Raw genomic sequence first — 20,997 nt, forward strand, 5'->3', positions numbered from 1 at the left:
CAATGACTATCTTTGGTATTGAGGCGTGTTTCTTGTATGCAGTAGGATGTTGGATCCTGTTTTTATATCCATTCCATTATCCTGGGTCTTTATTAGTGAGTTGAATCTATTAATAATGAGTAATATTAATGACCATTGATTGCCAATGCTTGTTATTTTGTTGTATGTGGTAGTGTGTATGTTTCTGTTGTGTGTTTCAATTCTTTGGTTTTTGCTGGTATGAAATTAACTATTACTTTGTGTGTGTGTGTTAGTTAACTTCCTGGGGTCGGACTTTTCCTTCAAATAACTTCTATACAACTGGGTTTGGGGATAGATATTATTTAAATTTGACTTTGTCAAAGGAAATTCTGAGTAAACAAACAGAAACTACAGAAACAAGTATTTCCAACAGAGTACAAGAGATGGAAGAAAGAAACTCAGACTCTGAAGATACTATAGCGGAAATAAACTCACAGATTAAAGAACAAAACAAATCCAAAAAACTCTTAATACAATACATCCAGGAAATCTGGGACACTATGAAAAGACCAAACCTAAGAATAATTGGGGTAGAAGAAGGAAAAGAATTACAACTCAAAGGCCCAGAAAATATACTCAACAAAATTAGAGAAGAAAACTTCCCCAACTGTAGAAGGAAGCAGAAGGAAGCAGCGGGGCCACCCGGCCGCCGGCTAGCTTTACACCTGAAATAATTACACGGAAACTGTATTCTTTTAAACACTGCCTGGCCCATTATCTGTAGCCTCTTATTGGTTAATTTTCACATCTTCCTTTAACCCATATTTAGTATTCCGTGTAGCACCACGAGGTGTGGCTTACCAGGAGAGATCTTAACCTGCATCCATCTCGGAGAGGAGAATCATGGAGACTCATTATGGTGACTGCCTGAAGCGTCTCCACAAATCTTTCCCATAATTCTGTTCTGTCTACTCCGCCTACCTAATTTTCTGTTCTCTTAAAGGGCCATGGCAGTATCTTTATTAATAATGAAATTAACACATAGACACTCCTCCATCACCCAACCTAAAGAAGGATATTCCTATGTAGGTACAAGAAGCCTACAGAACACCGAATAGACTGGATCAAAAGAAAGTATCCCCACACCATATAATAATCAAAACACAAAACATACAGAATAAAGAGCAGATATTAAGAGCTGCAAAGGAAAATGGTCAAGAAACATATAAAGGGAAACCTATCAGAATTACACCTGACTTCTCAATAAAATCCATGAAAGCCAGAAGTTCTTGGATAGATGTGCTACAGACACTAAGGGAACATGGATGCAAGCCTAGACTACTATACCCAGAAAAGCTTGCATTCACCATTGATAGAGAAAACAAGATATTCCAGGACAAAACCAGATTTAAACAATACATAACCACAAATCCAGCCTTGCAGAAAGTAATAGAAGGAAAATCACAAACCAAGGAGTCCAACAATGCCCACAATAACTCAGACATCTAGAGACCCTTCACCAGCACAACTCAAAGAAGGGTAACACACAAACTCTACTACCAGAAAAAAAAATGACAGGAGTTAACAACCACTGGTCATTAATATCACTGAATATCAATGTACTCAATTCACTTATAAAATGGCACAGGCTAAAAGATTGGATACGAATACAGGACCCAACATTCTGCTATTTACAAGAAACACACCTCAGCCACAAAGGCAGACATCTACTCAGAGTAAAGTGTTGGGAAAAGGTTTATCAAGAAAATGGTCCTAAGAAACAAGCAGGTGGGGCCATACTAATTTCTGACAAAGTTGACTTTAAACTAAAATCAATCAGAAGAGATGGAAAGGGACACTTTATACTTATAACAGGAAAAATCCATCAGAATGAAGTCTTAATCCTGAATATCTATGCCCCTAATATAAAAGCACCCACTTATGTAAAAGAAAAATTACTAGAACTCAAGGCAGCCATCAAACCACACACTTCAACACTCCTCTCTCAACAATGGACAGGTCAATCAGACAAAAACCTAACAGAGAATTAAAAGACTTAATGGAGGTAATGAACCAAATGGACTTAAGAGACATCTATAGAACATTCCACCTAAATAAGAAAGAATATACCTTTTTCTCTGCGGCTCATGGAACCTTTTCAAAAATTGACCATATACTCAGTAACAAAGCAAACTTCCACAGTTACAAAAACATATTAGTAACCACCTGTGTCTTATCAGATCACCATGTATTAAAATTAGAATTCAACAACAATGCAACCCCCAGAAAGCCTACAAACTCATGGAAACTGAACAGTCAACTACTGAACCACACCTGGGTCAAGGAAGAAATAAAGAAAGAAATTAAAATCTTTCTTGAATTTAATGAAAACAAAGACACAACATATTCAAACCTATGGGACACAATGAAAGCAGTGCTAAGAGGAAAGTTCATAGCACTAAGTGCCCACTTAAAGAAAACGGAGAAAGCACTCATTGGAGACTTAACAGCACACCTGAAAGCTCTAGAAAAAAAAAGAAGCAGATTCACCTAGGAGGAGTAGAAGACTGGAAATAATCAAACTGAGGGCAGAAATCAACAAAATAGAAACACAGAAAACAATCCAAAGAATCAATGAAACAAAAAGCTGGTTCTTGGAGAAAATCAACAAGATTGACAAACCCCTAGCCAAACTAATCAAATGGTAAAGAGAGAACAAGCAAATTAATAAGAGCAGAAATGAAAAGGGGGACATAACCACAGACACAGAGGAAATTCAGAGAATCATTAGATCTTACTACAAAAGGCTTTATGCCACAAAATTGGAAAATGTAAAAGAAATGGACATTTTTTTAGATAAGTACCATATACCAAAATTAAACCAGGACCAGGTAAATGCTCTAAATAGTCCTGTTAGTCGTGAAGAATTGGAAACTGTTATCAGAAACCTCCCTACCAAAAAGAGCCCAGGACCTGATGGGATCAATGCAGAATTCTACCAGAACTTCCAAGAAGACCTAATACCTATACTCCTTAAGGTATTTCATAATATAGAAACAGAACAGTCATTGCCAAATTCCTTTTATGAGGCTACAGTCACCCTGATACCTAAACCACACAAAGACTCAACCAAGAAAGAGAATTACAGGCCAATCTCACTCATGAACATTGACGCAAAAATTCTCAATAAAATACTGGCAAACCAAATCCAAGAACACATTAGAAAAATTATCCACTACGATCAAGTAGGCTTCATCCCAGAGATGCAGGGCTAGTTCAACATATTAAAATCTATCAATGTAATCCATCATATAAATAAACTGATAGAAAAAACCATATGATCATCTCATTAGATGCAGAAAAAGCATTTGACAGAATTCAACACCCCTTTATGATAAAGGTCCTGGAGAGATTAGGGATACAGTGTTATTCCTAAATATAATAAAGGCTATTTACAGCAAGCCGACAGCTAACATCAAATTAAACGGAGAGAAACTCAAGGCCATCCCACTAAATTCAGGAACACGACAAGGCTGTCCACTCTCTCCTTATCTCTTCAACATGGTGCTTGAGGTTCTAGCAATAACAATAAGACAACATAAGGGAATCAAGGGGATTCAAATTGAAAAGGGAGAAAAACTTTCATTATTTGCAGATGATATGATAGTGTACATAAGCAACCCCAAAAACTCCACCAAAGAACTCCTACAGCTGATAAACTCCTTCAGTAACATGGCAGGATACAAGATCAACTCCAAAAAATCAGTTGCCCTCCTATACACAAAGGATAAGGAAGCAGAGAGGGAAATCAGAGAAGTATCACCTTTCACAATAGCCACAAATAGCATAAAATATCTTGGGGTAACTCTAACCAAAGAAGTGAAGGATTTATTTGATAAGAACTTTAAGTCTTTGAAGAAAGTAATTGAAGAGGATACCAGAAAATGGAAGTATCTCCCTTGCTCGTGGATTGGGAGGATCAACATAGTATAATTTTGTTGAATATATTTTCTGGGCCTTTGAGTTGTAATTCTTCTCCTTCTTCTACCCCAATTATTCTTAGGTTTGGTCTTTTCATGGTGTCCCAGATTTCCTGGATGTATTGTGTTAAGAATTTGTTGGATTTGTTTTGTTCTTTAAGCTGTGAGTTTATTTCCTCTATAGTGTCTTCAGAGTCCAAGATTCTTTCTCCCATTTCTTGTACTCGGTTGGAAATACTTGTCTCTGAAGTTTCTGTTCATTTACTCAGAATTTCCATTTCCAGTCTTCCCTCGGATTGTGTTTTCTTCATTACCTCCATTTCATTTTTCAGGTCTTGTACTGTTTCCCTTACCTGTTTGATTGCTTTTTCTTGTTTTTCTTGGGTATCTTTGAGAGATTTATTTATTTCATCTACCTTTTTGTTTGTTATCTCTATTTCTTTATGGCAGTTTTTTACCTCCTGTTTAAGGTCCTCTATTATTTTCATAAAGTGCTGTTTAAGGTCAGTTTCTTCTATATCTTCTGGAGTAGGGTGTTCAATTCTTGTTGTTTCGGGATGTCCGGATTCTCGTGATGTTATGTTGCCTTTCATGTTGTTGGAGGAGTTCTTGCATTGTCGCCTGCCCATCTCTTCTTTCAAATGAAGCTGGGAGGTGCTTTGTGTCTTAGACCAATCTTTGCTGTGACTGAATCTGGTTGGATCTCCTCAGTGCTAGAGCAGGAGCTATTCCTTGCGGCACAATCTGGAGTAGCCTGCACTCCCTTGCAGGAGTCCTCAGACCTGCCTGGAGGCCAGAGTCTGACCCCTTTGGGTGGATGGCCTTAGTACAGGAGCAGGACACTTGAATACACTAGGGAAGCTTGGGAGAGGCAGGGACGTGAGAAACAAAGACAAGTCTGCAGCAGGAGCTGGGGGAGGGTGTCTGTGCTCTCTTCCAGGGCAGGTTGCTCCAGGGTTGCATGCACTCACCAGTCCGGATGGAACTCCACTGCACTGGATCAGGGATTCCTGGCAGCCCAGTGATGCCACCCAGACAAAAGGGCCAAGGTTGGGACAGGGGGCAGGGCGGGATGGAATATCACACAGTGAACCTTGCAGCACAATCTGAAGGAGCCCACACTCCCTTGCATGAATCCCCAGACCTGCTTGGAGGCCAGAGTCTGACCCCTTTGGGTGGATGGCCTTAGTACAGGCGAATTGTGTGAGAAAGAAAGGAGAGTCAGGAAGATGCCATGCTTCTTTTACCCAAGACAGACAGTGGTTAGACTCATGCCAGTAAGCCACAGTCAAGTGGAGATAAACATTAATAGAAATAGGTTAATCAAGACGTGAGAGTTAACCAGTAAGAGGCTAGAGCTAATGGACCAGGCAGTGTTTGGATGAATATAATTTGTGTATTGTGTGCTGTTATTTTGGGTGTAAAGCTAGGCATACAGGGGCCAGGCAGGACAAAAACCAGGCCTGTTCACCTCATCACTACAAATGCTGCCCACATGGATAACTGAATCCACAGAAAGCCTGAGAATACTTGGGAAAGAATAGAGTAAAGCATGTTTTCTTGGTAGCAGCAATTTCTCAGGTCTGCTCTGCTTGCTAGAGGCAAGCAAGTGCTCTTGTCTAAGAGAGGCTTCCAGACTCAGCTTTAGCTGCAAAACCCCACAGCTATTTTAAGAGGTCCTGCCACAAAACACTTAAATGGTATTGATGAAAAGCTGAATGCATGCTTTTCAGTTTTCAGCCATAGCAGGAAAAAAGCTGTGCTGTTTTAAAATGCCAGCTTTCTGGGCTGTCCTGCCAGGACAAACTCTGACACTTTGAGGCAGGCAGTTTGACTGAGTGTGGTCTGTGAGCAGAATTCTACAGCTGGTTTGCTGGCAGGGACCTTAAAATGCCACAGAGTTGTGACAATAAAAATGGCTCCAGCAGTACCTCTGCTATGAGGCTAGAAATCTAAGGAATGGGCTCGATCTAGCCGTCAAAGCCACAGCTTTCATCCTCTCCTTAAAGACTCATGTAGTCAGAAAAAGAGAGATATATAGTAAAGAAAGATTCAAAAATATCTCTAAATGGTTTACTGTGTGTTAAAAATATATGCTGGCTTGGGAGAGAAAAGTAAAAGGTTAAAGTTCTTAAAAAAGAGAGAGTAGTTAGGTGTGGTGGTACACACCTTTAATCCCAACACTTGGGAGGCAGAAGTAGATTGACCTCTGTGACTAAGGTGTGGTAGCATGCACCTTTAAGCCCAATGCCTGAGAGGCAGAGACAGACAGATCTCTGTGAGTTCAAGGTGCTGTAGAACACACCTTTAATCCCAGTATTTGGGAAGCAGAGGCAAGTGGATCTCTGTGAATTTAAGGAGAGCTTGGTCTACAAAGTATTCCAGGACAAAGATATACAAAGAACCTGTCTCAAAAAATAAAAATAAACAAAATAGATGTTAAAATAAAGCTGCACAAAGATGGAACATACACATAGAATCTTGATACTGTATGCTATTATGCTCTCTTTGAATTGTTTGAATGCTGAGGAAGGAGCAACAGCTGCTAAAAGATATTTGTTTATAAATGCTGATGAACTAATCCAAGGTAGATATTTTGAAAATACCTTGACTTCAAAATTTGGATCTAAGGTTATGATGCTTTGGAAAAGTTCTTCTTTTGTTTTCACAGATGATGAGACTGTGTGGATTGTTTCTATGCCAATATGGTATGATAGACCACACCCTCCTGAAAGGTTTCTGTGAACACCCTCAAAAAATTACTTCACTCGACTGCTGACTGATATGAACCTGGCACACAGATTACACCATGAAAGACCTGATTAACAGCACCCCCATACAGCAGGAAGCAGTTTGGAAAGAAAAAACTGTACCCATGTTCCCAAATATTGTTTATAAATGTTCTTGTACATTTAAAGGGGGATATGATATAGATATGAATAATTTGCATTGGTATGGATTTGAAAGTCAATTTTGTTGCATATGTTTGTATTTCTGATATTGATTAAGGTATTGTGATTGTGTAGTTCATTTAAAAATGTAATGTATTATTAGAAAATAAAGGTTGTTAATGGATAATCATCAATAATAGTCAAGCTTGTAGTCATGTTAGTTAGATTTTCTGGATATGTAGAGATATATTTCAGTTAAATAGGCACTCTTCATATCTTTCAAAGACTACAGAATATGGCATTTCATGTTTTAATAACTTAGGGCTTTTCATGACAATGAGACCCGTCTGCTCCTGGAAGTACTAGTCTACTTCAAGACAAAGATGGGCATTGAAGAGGCTACTTATGGAGTTGGTTAGCCATTTGGGAAAAAAAACTGCTCTTGCCTGGACTGTTGCATAAACTGGACACAAAGAACCCACAGAGAGAGGACTGCTGAACTTGCCTAAAGGTGAGATGATTCTTTGGGGTTCCTGACTCATGAAAGAGTCTGTGAGACATTCTGCAGGACACAGCAGATAGTGACTGAACTGTCTTTGAAATTTCCTGCTTCATGGAAATGTCTACTGGATACTATGGGCCTGTAGATGCCACAATGGTACAAAAAAACTTTGGGTGATTGTGCAGACAGCGAGATGTCTCTGTCATTTCTAGAGTTTTGAAAGTTGCTTATTTCTTGTTTACTTAGGTAATATTATATCCTTCTGGAGTCTTTGGTGAAGTTAAAGAATGGTTAGTTATAGTTATAGTTTTCCTTAGTTATGATAAAAGATAAAATAGATATAAATATTGTAACTATAATTTTTGCTTGATAACTTTTGTTATATGTAATTTTGCTATGTTAAAGTTAAAGCCTTTCTTTTTTGTTTAAACAGAAAAAGGGAAATGATGGAGGAGGGTCATCTGTTTATGTGTTACTTTCATTGGTTAATAAAGAAACTGCATTGGCCCTTTAATAGGACAGAAAATTAGGTAGGTGGAGTAGGCATAACAGAATGCTGGGAAGAAGGGAAGTGAGGCAGTCGCTCTAGCTCTTTTCTCCAAGATGGACGCTGGTTAGAATCTTCTTCCCTGTAAGCCACCACCTAATGGTGCTACACAGATTACTAAATATGAGTTAAAGCAAGATGTGAGAATTAGCCAATAAGAGGCTGAAACTAATGGGACAGGCAGTGTTTTAATGAATATAGTTTCTGTGTAATTATTTTGGGTAAAGCTAGTCAGTGGCCAGGAGCTGGGCAGCAGGAAGCAGCCTGCAGCTCCTTCTACAAGGTTTAACAAAGATAAGGTGTAGGTATGTCTATTCATTAGCTGTAAGTCATAAATTAAATAGGCAATAATGCCAAAGCTAAACTCTCTGCATCTCCTTTCTTTTCTGGACCCTATTTCAGACCCTGTTATGGTATTGTCAGATGAAATAGAACTGACATTGAATGCATAATCACTGTGACTCCTGAAGTAATACAAAGAATCTGGTAACATAGTCCAGCAGAAAGAGTTGCTCATTGTTTCAGATGCCAGATGCTGAAGTTAATACCCCTTGTATAAAATTAATATGTCAGCATAGCCACACTGTCTCTGCAGATTTTAGGAAAAATTCTTTCTCTCTTTCTTATCACCTATGATGGTGTCAGGATTTCACGGTTTGTTCTTAAGTGATTTCAAACACAATCACATGACCAGATCTTCTTTTACAATGTGTTACATATCCTCCCCTTCTCATTGTGGACATGTATGGTGCCTCCAGTGTACATACAAATAATGCAGCATGTGTGTTTCATTTTAGGAATCTTAATTGCATGTGTAAAGACCACAGCTCTTGATATTCCCAGTGACTGGGACCTTTGTAATTCTCCATTTATTGTAGTATCTACTTTGGCTGTAGTACTATGGAAGAGATCATGAATATTTAGAATTATGAATTATGAATTAAACTTTATAAAAGAGCTCCATGCCAGTCAAATTTTCCTTTGTTTCCAGTCTTCATTTCCTTATCTGTTAAATGTAAATATACATGATTGGCATATCACAGCATCATCTTAATGATGCTATAGGACTGAGTACACATTTTTTTTAATACTTTGGACTTCTTAACTTGTGTATAAATTATAGATATCACTAGTTTTACAAAAGTAACAATCCCATTAGTTTATTGAATACATAATGTCATTTGCTATAAATTTGCAAAAAATTCATAATGCTTAAGTGCTATTTTCAGTCTACTATCAGATTGATCAGATAAAATTTATACACAAGAAAAGTCCCACAGAAGTGAGAGTTATATGCAGGGAATCATTAGTGCTAGAAGTACTAAACATAAGGATCCATTAAGGAAGCCAGGCTAAGCTCTTCTCTCAATTTTTAAAGTGATAAAATATTCACAATATTAAACTTGCTATTCTTACCATTTTATGTGTGTAGGATGGGGATGTCAAATACATTTATGCTGTTATAAAGCCATTATTATCATTCATATCCATACCACCTTTTATGCTGTAGAGCCAAAGTTTTACAGGCATTAAACAACAAGCCAAATTCTTCTTTCAGGCCTCTGAGAATTACCATTCTACTTTCTGTGGTTTAATATTTTGATGATTTCCCATCTTTCACATAAATGAAACTGAGACATGTTAGAGGGTCCTACCCTTCTAATTGGCATTTATCTAGGAGTTCAGCATCGTTAAATGAGTAGACAGTGTGATAGTGTTGATGATATGTCTATAATGTAAGCACTTTTTAATGCCTGTTAAGCTGTTAGGGGCTGGCCTGATCTGATCCTTTGGTTGACAGTTGTCAATCCCATATGTCAGCTGAACAGAAAAGACAGTTTTGATGACAATCCAGACTGTTGCTACAGAAACCTACACACTGAGAAAACTATATACTTCAGCTGCGAAAATTATTCCAGTCTTGGCTGATTATTATAAATTCTGTTTCTGGAGGCCTTGTCCGCCATACTTGTTCCAGATGAACTGTACTAGCTTTAAAAGTCTTTCTATGGGCAACATATGATTTGATGCATGCTGATGTCTCCACTCAAAGTGCAGTTAATTTCACTCAGCTTAGACATAATATAACATATAACTGTCACTTTTTGATCAGAGCTATGTAATGGCTGTGACTGCTCTTGGTAAACTGGAAGAAGAGATGTGGCTGGTGAAACAGCAAGCCTTACTTAGAGCTTACACTTAATTTGACCGCAGAATCAAGCCATTTACTGCACTCTATTTTTTTCATTTTTCTCATTGATTTTTGTTGAGCTCTGCATTTTTTTTGCTCCCCTCCCTACTTCTACCCTCCCCTTCAACCCTCTCCCAAGGTCCCCATATCCCAATTTACTCAGGAGATCTTGTTTTTTTCTACTACCCATGTCTCTCCTAGGGTACTCATTGTTGCATAGGTTCTCTGGGATTGTAAATTGTGAGCTGGTTTTCTTTGCTTTATCTTTAAAACCCAATTATGAGTGAGTACACATGATAGTTGTCTTTCTGGGTCTGGGTTACATCACTCAAAATGATGTTTTCTAGCTCCATCCATTTGCCTGCAAAATTGAAGCTGTCATTATTTTTTCTGCTGTGTAGTACTCCATTGTGTAAATGTACCACACTTTCCTTATCCATTCTTTGTTGGAGGGTCATTTGGTTTGTTTCAAGGTTCTGGGTATGATAAGTAATGCTGCTATGAACATAGTTGCTGGGTCTTGTAAAAGGTTGTTTCCTAATTTTCTGAGAAAATATCACACTGACATCCAAAGGAGCTGTACCAGCTTGCATTCCCACCAACAATGCAGGAGTGTTCCCTTTACCCCACAACCTCTCCAGCATAAGTTGTCATCAGTATTTTTGATCTTGGCCATTTTTACAGGTGTAAGATGGAATCTCAGAGTTGATTTGCATTTCTCTGATGACTAAGGATGTTGACCATTTCCTTAAGTGTCTTTCAGCCATTTTAGACTCCTCTGTTGAGAGTTCTCTTTTTATGTCTGTATCTATTTTTTATTGGATTAATTGATTTTTTGGTTAATTGTTCATGTTCAGTGGTAGATGAAGTTTCAGTTTCAAACTTCTGCTTGTCAATATTCATTTTCTTGTTAAGAGTTGGTCTTGTTATCTTTGTCAATAATCCTCCAACCAAACATATGTGTTTGCTACTGTGCTTTCTATTGTATTGTTCTATGTTTGCCTTTAAGTTAGCAAACATATTATGTTTGCTAACTATTATGGCTAATACAACGTCACAGCAGCTTCCTTGACTCATAACATTTTAGTTATAAGTATTATATTCATGTTGATGCTATTAAAGAAATAAGTGTTTATTTATTTTTAACACAGAAATTCTAACACTTTTTTCTCATTGACATTATAGTCTTCTATTTTGATGATGTAAGCTATTATTTTTAAAATTAGTGTTTTGATTAATTTTTATGCTCAAGAGGTCTCTCTCTCTCTCTCTCTCTATATATATATATATATATACATATATATATATATATATATATATGATCTTAGGTATAAGATCATATTACCTGAGCTGATGATTTTCTTACCCAAGGCAGAAATAGTTTGTTTTTGACATAATTTTTACCTAGGAATTCTAATAATATAACATATTGATGAAAATTAGAAATATGGGCATCTTTGCCACATTTTTAGACTTAGTGGAAATGCTTTCTGCTTTTGACCATTTACTATTGCCCTTTAATGCATGGACTTCAGTATTCATATATTGAAGAAGTTTCCATTTATTCTTTGTTTTCAAGGTTGTTAAATCAAGAATATGTGTTAAATTTAGTGAAATGTGTTTTGTGTCTCAATTGAGATGATCTTTTAGATTTTTCTCTTTTGTTATTATGTTATATAGCTGTGAGCATTGTTTCTATTCTGAGCCATTCTTACATTCAAGGCATAAATGCCATTTTGTTATGTTGTATAATTTTTTACTCTGTTGCTTCACTCATTTTGCTAAAGTGTTGAACTCATTGGCACAGCAGACTACTTCCTTAGACATTACATAGACAATTAATAAATGGGACTTTCTGAACTTGAAAAGCTTCTGTAAAGCAAAGGTCACTGTCAGTAAGACAAAATGGTAGCCTACAGAATGCGAAAATATCTTCCCCAACCCCAAATCTGACAGAGTGCTAATCTCTAAAATTTATAAAGAACTCAAAAAAAAACTAGACATCAAAATACCAAATAATCCAATTTTAAAATGGAGTACAAATCTAAACAGAGAATTCTCAACAGAAGAATCTCAAATGTCTAAAACACACTTTGAAATTGTTCATCATCTTTAGTTATCAGGGAAATAATAATCAAAACAACTCAGAGATTCCATCTGGCAAATGTCAAAATGGCTAGAATTAAAAACACTCATGACAACTTTAGTTGGAGAAGGTGTGAAGTAAAGAGAACACTCCTCCAATGTTGGTGGGAGTGCAAAGTATATAGCCACTTTGGCAATCAATATGACAGTTACTCAGAGAAATGGGAATCAATATACCTTAAGACCCAGGTATACCAACCTTGGGTATATACTCAAAGGATGTTCAATTATAGCACAAGAACTACGTTAATAGCAGCAATATTCATAACAGCCAGAACCTGAAAACAACATGGGTGTCACTTAAATTAAAAAAAGGATAAGGAAAATAAGCAGCATTTATACAATCCAATATTACTCAGCTGAAACAGTTGTCTCTTGAAATTTGTAGACAAATAGATGCCACTAGAAAATTTCATTCTGAGTGAGATAACACAGACCCAGAAAGATAAACATGGTATGTACTCATACATATGTGGATTTTAGGAGTAAAATATAGTATAATAAACCTACAGTCCGTGGCCTCAGAAAAACTAGATAGCAAAGAATGCCCAAAGAGGGATGCATAGATCTCCCTGGGAAGGGGAGACATCAGATATCTCCTGGGTAAGCTGGGGTCCGTGTAGGGAGAGTTAGGGAGAAGGGAGCTTGAGTAAGCATGTTGGATAGTTTGCTGAGCATGCGAGACAGGTTGGGCACAGGATAGAAGGGGAAAGTAACAAAAAATGCTGTTTTGACAGGGTGGCACTTTGGGAATAGGGAAAAACCTGGAATTAGGGAAACTCCTAGGAATCCACAAGATTGACCCCATAAGACTCCTAGCAATACAGAGGGTACCTGAAAGGCCATCTACTATAATCAGATTGGTGACTACCCTCATTGTCAACAGAGAGCCTTTATCTAGTATCCAATAGAAGCAGATGCAGAGATCCTCAGCTAAGCACTGGGCCGAGCTCATGGAGTCCTCCTGAGAAAGGGGGGAGGGTCAAGCATCATCATTAGTGGAATCCACAGAGACAGCTGATCTGAACACTTGTTAGCTCATGGACTCATGGACCTGCATGGGACTGACCTAGGTTCTCTGCATGTGTGTGGCAGTTATGTAGCTTGGTCTGATTTTAAGTCTCCTAGCAGTGAGATCAGGACTTGTTCCTGGTTCTCAACTGTCTTTTCAAAACCTGTTCCTCTTGCATGGTTACTTTGTCCAGTCTTGATGCAGGGGAGAAGCTTGGTCCTACCTCAACTTGATATCCTATGCTTTGTTCATGCCCATGAGAGTCTTGCCACTTTCTGAATGGAGATGAAGGAGGAGTGGATGGGAAGGTGTGTGGTGGGATGGGAGTCTGATGTGGTGAGGGAACGGAACAAGAGGAAACTGTTTTGGATATATAAAATAATGTACACATAAATATGTAAAATAAATAAAATATTAATTAAATAAATAACAATAAAAACTACAAGTTGGTTTACATAAAATAATCTCCTACATTATGTAGAGAGCATGTAATTACCAAAACAATGCTACCAGTAGCTTTTATAATTCCCCATGCAATTATAAGCGAGAAGATGTGCAAAGACTAGGTGGAACAGCAAAATTTGGAGATCTCTACGGGGTCCTTCCCCTTGGAGCTCAGAGAACCCCACAGAATATGGGGAGGGAGAATTGTAGGACCTAGAGGGGCCAAAGACACCCAAGGAGAGCAGGAGAACACAGTCATGTATGCTAAGTGAGACTCTAAAAGTCTTTCCATTGTCAAAACAATACAAATAAAAAAGTATATCACAGATTTTGCAAAGGTTTTTAAATGGTGAGGAAAATTACCTCATGATAAGAAATATTGCATTAAATAAAAGGGAACATATTAAGAATTAACTAGAAAAGAGGCTGGATTAAAATCAAATATGTTTCTTATAGATGAAACATTCTCTACAGACTTTGTGGAAGTATAAAAGCCAATTTCCCAAGTAGTATCTAATATATGTTTTCAATACATGTAAACTTGGATATATATAAATCCTGAAGCGTATAACCTAGTTTTTCTTAGTTACTGCCAGCACAGATACGTTTCAGTATAAATGGTCTCCACAAGGGTCAGTGTTCAACAAGTCAGCAACTCTTACCTGCTCTGCAGATGGGAGTAGACACACATCTATCTTCTTAGAGTAACAGCTTATATCCATTGTCACAACTAGACTTTCTTTGCAAAAACAAAGGGCATATATTGCTCTCTGATGCATTTACACATCAAAGAAAAAGGATGCAGAAATGCTTCAATTCTAGTTACAGACTTAAAATTCCATTACTGAAAATATTTACATATATAAATTACTCTCATAGTCAAGCAGATTCCTATTTGTGTGCTTTTTTCTTGGACTAAGTAAACCTGGCCTTGAAAAAACAAATGGTAACTGTGTATTTAATGTAAAAGTCTAAACACATTTTGGAAATACTTCACATTAAAATATGTGATGCCAAGAACTTGAGATAGATTTATTTTTAATTAATTTATGATAACACAACAACCAACAAATTAATTTAGATAGAACAGAAGAATCCCATATTAAACATCATTTGAAAAATTTTGAATAAATTTTGAATGACTAAAACCTAGGGTACATGTGTTCCATTTCTCTTGTACAGTGTTGCTTTCTTCTTGAATATACAAGACACGGAGCAACTAATATTTTCATGCTTTGGTTGATTATTTACTTATTTGACAAAAACTTGTTTGATATTTAGACAAAGTTCAAAACAATTATTAAAATGAATCATTTAAAAGCTACCTATTCTTCTTTTTTTTCTTTTTTTCCAGTTTATTTATTTTTTATTAAAAATTGCCATCTCCTCCCCTCCTCCTCCCCCTTCCCTCCCCTCCCCTCCACCCACAACCCCACTCCCTCCCTCTTGAGGCCAAACAGCCATCAGGGTTCTCTACACTATGTTGAGACCAAGGTCCTCCCAACTCCCCCCAGGTCCAGGAAGGTGAGCAACCGAACTGACAAGGCTCACACAGAGCCCGTCCATGTCATAGAGACCAAGCCCATCGCCATTGTCCTTGGCTCCTCGGTCAGACTCCACCATCAGCCACCCTCAGAGAGTCCAATTTGGTCGCATGTTCCATCAGTCCCATTCCAAGTGGACTTGGTGGTCTCCCATTAGTTCTGTCCTGCCGTCTCAGTGGGTGAACGCGTCCCTCATGGTTCTGACTTTCTCATGATCTCTCTCCATCCGCTCCTCATCAGAACTTTGGGAGCTCAGTCCGGTGCTCCAATGTGGGGCTCTGTCTCTATCTCCATCCATCGCCAGGTGAAGGTTAAGGCTCACAGTGAGCCCGTCCATGCTGTAGAGTTCACATTCATTGCCGTTGTCCTTGGTTTCTCAGTCCTTAAGGGAGCCATTCTAGGGTTGGCAGAGGCTTGACTCTAGAGGGGTTCCCAGGTGTCCAGGAAGACGCCCCCAGCTAGGTCCTTGGGCAGCTGAGGAGAGGGTGCCAGAAATGGCCAGATCCTATTGCCATACTCATGAATATCTTGCATATCACCATAGAACCTTCACCTGGCATTGGATGGAGAAAATGACAGAGCCCCACATAGGAGCACCGGAATGAGCTCCCAAGGTCCCGATGAGGAGCAAAAGGAGGGAGATCATGAGCAAGGAAGTCAGGACCGTGAGGAGTGCATTTACCCATTGAGACGGTGGGACAGATCTAACGGGAGACTACCAAGTCCAGTTGGAATGGAACTGATGGAACAGGGGACCAAACCGGGCTCTCTGAATGTGGCTGATGGTGGAGGAGGACTACCTATTCTTCTTGAATTTTATTTTCTCCTGACTTGATTTTTATTAAATAAAACTCTTTTGGAAATATTTTCCTGTTCAAATTTTCCAAAAATATATCTTATATCTGTGTTGTATTCAATTTTATTGAGAGTACATGCAAATGATTATTTTTTATTTATTTATTTATTTATTTATTTATTTATTTATTTATTTATTTATTTGTTTGTTTTTCGAGACAGGGTTTCCCTGTAGTTTCTAGAGCCTGTCCTGGATCTAGCTCTTGTAGACCAGGCTGGTCTCGAACTCAGAGATCCGCCTGCCTCTGCCTCCCGAGTGCTGGGATTAAAGGCGTGCGCCACCACCGCCCGGCCATGCAAATGATTATTAATAGTTTTTTCAATAATGTATGTCATATAAATAACAAATATAAGATAAGTAGGTTAGATTTTAGTTATAGACAGTTAGTTGAATCATTTTTCTGGGGTAGAGGATGTTCTGGTGAAATATGCAGAGAGGGTCTCCGTAACCCCACTACTCACATATATCAACCCTCTTGTGGTATCTTTATGCTAGGGAGAAGAGCAAACTTATATCCAGTGGGAACACATGGGGTTTCCCATGATAATTTACATTTATTTGGAATTCTCCTACGTTTTTAAATGACTAAACTCGAGTAAATATATTTACAATTCGTAGTAAATAGTACGTCCTCAGAGGGATACAAAGAAAAAGAAAGTAAACTAACCATGAGGACAAAGTGAAATACAGGACAAGCATCAGCATTTCTCAGAGTGGGAACACAAAGATCAGATGATCATGAGGAATGTATGGCTGCTCCCCCTAGTTCTTCATCCACTGGGTATCACAGAAGAGGAACTATAATGCCATGTGTCAGTCACTATTTATATGGAGATATCATCTCAGATTCATTTCATAAAGAGGAAATATTATGAATGCATCAGAAATGTATTGGCAGATAGTATATCTACCTACAGCAGGACAGCCTGAACAGCCCAGAGTTTCAGTCTGATGTACACATCTCATCTGGCCTCACCTTGTAAATAATAAGGAACACCATCATGTCATGCCACGCTTCTCTCCCTTACTCCTTTTTATTCTTCAGTGCACACAGCGTTTTCCATACTGTTAACTACTAAGTTGGCATTTATATCTTCAAACAGCCCAGGAATTAATGATGCAATACTGAAACACACATGAGTTTCTTTGCTTGCTCATGCTCCTGAACAGTTATTAATGAAGCCAAGTTTTAAATCCAGGCAGGAAGGAAACACCAGATGATAAGTCACAATAAGTCTTTGGGTCTTGGTTCAATGTATTCTCAGTAAAGATAAAGCTACACAATTGAATGAGAGAGCACTGAAACGCCAAAGTCATTCTTGGCACATGAAGTCTGTGACTCATTCTAGTGATGACAAGAAAGAACTGTCCTTTGATCCTTGGAAAGATATAAACAGAGATCCTTAGAGTAAAAATATGTCATTTTAATACTTACTTCCAGTATACAGCAGTTATGAAGGCACTGTAACTAAATAGTATAACATTTTATATACATATGAGAACCACATTTTTATCCATTTCCCTGCTATTATGAATAGGGAGAAAATGAAGAAAGTAAAATAGTACCTGTGAAGTAATATGCTGATACCTTTGGGCATATAATAAGGACTGGTATAACTATGCCATGTGATAGGTTTATTTATTTATTCATTTATTTGATTGTTTATTTATTTAATTTTAGCTTACTGACAATTCTCCACACTGATTTCCATAGAGGCTGGACCAGTTTAAAATCTCACCAAGAGTGAATGAATGTTCTTTTCCTGCTAAAACCCCCACAATATTGGTTGTTGGTATTTTTCTTTGTTTTGTTTGTTTTGTTTTTAACTTTGCTATCTTAACAGGAGTAAGATGAGATCACATAGTAGTTTTATTTTACATTTTCCTAATTTTCAGTGATGATGAACGTATTTGAGGTATTAACTGTTTTTAATTTCTTCTTTTGAGAACTCTGTTCAGAACCCAAGTCTATCTTTGAATGAGTCCTTTTTGTTTGTTTTTTTATTAGTTTGATTTTTGTTGTCTCATTGATTTTGAGATTTTTAAGTATTTTGGATATTAATCTTGTTCAGATGTATAACAAGCAAAGATTCTATTCCATTGTCACTGAAATTTGTGACTTGAGTTTCTATTTTACTGATTGTTTCTTTAGCTGTATAGAGGTTTTTCAATTTTATAAAGTTTCATGCATTGGCCTCCATTACTGGACAAATGTTTTCTTTATTTAGAAAGTTCTTCACCACACCTTTCTACTTTAGGGTCCTGTTTTCTAGGATAATATTCTGGAAGTTTCAGTATTTTATGTTTCAGGTTTAGGTTTTTAATCTAATTAGAGTTTATTTTGTGCAAGGTGATAGATACAGATCTAATATAATTCTTCCATATGAGTATATCCTATTTCTCTGATAACATTTGTTGATGATGCTATCTTTTTATATTTATTCTTATATGCACAGAGAAGCATAATCTCATCTCTCATCAAAGAAAGTCTTCCAACAGACAGAGACCATTGCAGACAATCACAACCGATCAAAATGCAGAGAGCTATTGTTAGTTTGGTGCCTCAATTGGTACATCTCCCACCCAATGCCTGCACTCAAGACTCAGGGCTCACAGTGAAAGTAGGTGCAGAACAATTCTAAGAGCCATAGAAACAAGGAAGTATTGTATATGAAAAATCTCATGGTACTCTAAGCCCAGACAAAGAACGACAGGCTACTAAGGCATACTTTGAAAAATTAAAAAAGAATTAAGCTAGAGAAGAGCAATGAATGATGCATCAAGTGTCAGCCTGTAAACATATATGTACAAGTGATACTAGAGAGAATAAACACACACATATATAAATACATATTTAAAGAAATAGAGGCCATGAATTTAAGAGAGAGCAAAGGAGTGCATGGGAATGGTTGGAGTGAGGAAAGGAAAAAATGAAAATTATGTAATTATATTTTAATTTCAAAATATACTTTAAAATCATCCTATAAAACTTTTAGGCTTATCTGGAAGGAATTTAAACTGCATTCATATGTATTCATAATTCTCCAATATTTTATGTTTCAATGTTATGAATACACATGAGTAAGGAAAAGAAGAGAAAATAAGGCAGCACATGGTAGATAAGCAAGCCTATTCAGAACTATCTGTTAAAATATATGAAATTTAGGAATACTTTCTACATATAAAACAATGATATTCATACATATTATGCTCTTAATTATATAACGCTTAAAATAAACAATTAATACTATCCCCAAAGCTAACTATAACAGTAGGCACAAAATAAATACACATAAATATATAAAGTTATCAAGATAGGACAGTGTAATACATATATATATATATATATGTGTGTGTGTGTGTGTGTGTGTGTGTGTGTGTGTGTGTGTGTGTATTTAAACATATGACCACAACTCAAAAATTAAATACTTATGTACCGGTTTATCCATTTAATTACATGTGACTGGTATGCCCAAGTACTGCCACAAGACTACAGTCACAATTAGAAAAATAAAATAATTTGAAACAAAATATTGTTTTAAAAAATAAACATATATTAAATTTTGGAAACCATTATCCCATTTTCTCTCATATTCTCTGGTTGTTTGAGAATATGTTTAAGAATCTACTATTTACTTTTGATGGGTCTCACAAGAAGGAATCTATTGGAAATCTTTGGAAATGTTATGCCTTTGATTGACAGGTGTTTTCTTATACAATGAGTGTACAGTATGACTGCCTACTGCATATGGCCTGAAACTTTCTTTAAGAGCCTGGGCATATGGGCAGTTCACAGCAATGGGAATAGAATATAACATATTGTACTCAATAAATTTTAAGTCATAAGATTCAATAATAATAATGAGGCTGTAAAACATAACTTGATGAAGAGCTACTGAGGGATCTTTATGAGCTTCTGGAAGACAAAGCAAGTTGAAAAAAACAGGAAAGCTATAATATTCAGCACAACATACCTTACAGAAAAGTTTGTGACATGGAACGAAGCTCCAGTACACATACAAATAAGCGTGCTTTGCTGTTTTTCATTCTAGGATGGGGCCTCTAGAAGGAGCGGCAGGCTGCGTTCCTGCTGCCCCAATCCCTGCTGCCTGGCTAGCTTATGCCCCGAAATAATTTCATGGAAATTGTATTCTTTTAAACACTGCTTGGCCCATTAGCTCTAGCCTCTTACTGGCTAACTCTCACATCTTGCTTAACCCATTTCTAAAAATCTGTGCAGCACCACAAGGTGGTGGCTTATCAGTAAAGATTCAGCATGTCTGACCTGGTAGCTGGCTTCATGGTGACTGACCCAGAGAGGAGAGGCATGGTGATGGTCTTACTTCCCTCTTCCTCCCAGCATTCAGTTCTGTCTACTCCACCCACCTAAGGACTGGCCTATCAAATGGCCAAGGCAGTTTCTTTATTAGCCAATGAAATCAACACAAAACAGAAGACCCTCCAACATCAGGGGCCTATCATCAGGAGTGGTGGAAGAATCAGACTGTCTCTAATAAACTCTCTCTATATATAGGTATAGATCATAGATGATATAGATATAGATATATACATATATATGTAATAGATAATATTTATTATAACAGGGTTTAAGAGATCTGAAAATTTCACTAATATCCCTTGTAAATTTTAGTCATTGTTATTCCTGTCTTTCCCTAGAAGTCTAATACTTAATATCCTTCCAGTATAATTCCAACTTCATTCTTATAGTTCTTACATTTGCCATGGTTTTATTAAAACATGCAGATATATGAAACTCTGTTTTGTATAGTGAGTTGACTCTTGCATTTTTCTATGTACCAGTTCCTATGCACCTTCTAAACTTTAGCATGATGTCTTGACTTTATTTTCAAACCGTTCCATAAAATGACTTTACAAAGAAGAGCTCCTTGAATCCTAGCAATGT

This window comes from Arvicola amphibius, chromosome 5, assembly GCF_903992535.2.
Source record: "Arvicola amphibius chromosome 5, mArvAmp1.2, whole genome shotgun sequence".
In the NCBI taxonomy this organism is placed as follows: domain Eukaryota; kingdom Metazoa; phylum Chordata; class Mammalia; order Rodentia; family Cricetidae; genus Arvicola; species Arvicola amphibius.